This window comes from Volvox carteri (assembly GCF_000143455.1).
Source record: "Volvox carteri f. nagariensis unplaced genomic scaffold VOLCAscaffold_326, whole genome shotgun sequence".
NCBI classification, from domain to species: Eukaryota; Viridiplantae; Chlorophyta; class Chlorophyceae; order Chlamydomonadales; family Volvocaceae; genus Volvox; species Volvox carteri.
The window spans coordinates 1-1258 of NW_003307858.1; positions in this window are offsets into that span (position 1 = coordinate 1).

Consider the following 1258-nt stretch of genomic DNA (forward strand, 5'->3'; position numbering starts at 1 on the left):
CCTTTTGGAATTGCGCTGTATGTATGGCTGCTCAAAGTTTGGAAGAATTCTACATAAAGCTTTAGGAGAAATGGCAGCAGATGATGGTACGGCCATGGCATTCTTCCACCTTCCCCAGCTCATCAAGCTCTTCTAAACGATATTTCCTCGACCTAAAGCCAGCCTCAGCTCATAGAGCTCCAAGCTCTTGCCGCAGCAACCTTGTTGACTGACCCCTGTCGCACTCTAGGGCACATTCTGCTTACGAAGATTAGTGAAACCTTAAAGGTACTTAAAATTTACAATTCATTGTGGCACAACTGCCTTTTCTCGGTGGCCAGCTTGCCGCGCCGATACCTCGCTACGGCCGCGAGACAAGATACAATCATACAATTGCAATTTTTCAAGCCTCTCAAGGCGGACGTCGAGAAGAGCGTCCGCGAGGAGCTGCAAAAGCAACTGATGGGGGTGCAGTTTGCATTAGTACACATGGAATGAGGACAATACAACTAGCCTGAACTCCTATGCACTATGCACTCACAAGCTTGCATGAGTGTACATCGTACAACACAACGTACCTGGACTGCAATGCACTCAGAAGTCATCAGCTTGAGTACTTATGGATGTGTAGGTAGATTAGACATGGCCTGACATCTGAAGGGACAGGGTGCTTCAGTGTACAGGGGTCTGATGCTGCAAGGCAGCATGACACAGTACTTGAACTGTATTCTTAAGAAGTGCTTGTTTTTAGCCCTATAAAAAAACAGCCGCAGCTGCAACTCACTTGTTCCACCTGAGAGGGTTTAGATTGTGTACAAATCTAGTTTGCATGTTTGTAGTTGGTGAGGCAAGGGTGGTTGTTGAGGCAGGGGTGTCTGGCAGGCCATGCAGGGCAACAACAATTTCAGTTTTGTCATCGAATGTGGAGTCTGAGATGAGAGGGGTTGCATGTTGCGATGAGGGCATGGTTTGATTAAGACTGATCTATGAACAGTCTATGAAAACCTTGAGATTAATAAGTGTTTCCTAATTAAGGATTGACACTCTTTCAGGGTTCCCACCCTAATCGAACAGACACCTAAGCAGCCGTCAGGTGGTCGATTACGTTTGGTCGATTACGTTTGACGCTTGTGCAAGTGACGACGGCGGTGATGCCGTCGTGCATCACCGCCGTATGTAATTCTTTTGGATCAGAATCGCGTCAATTTCTGTTGCTTGATTGCTCCGGCCACACCTTATGGCTTAATCCGCCAGTTAGAAAGCTTTACGCTTATCTGAG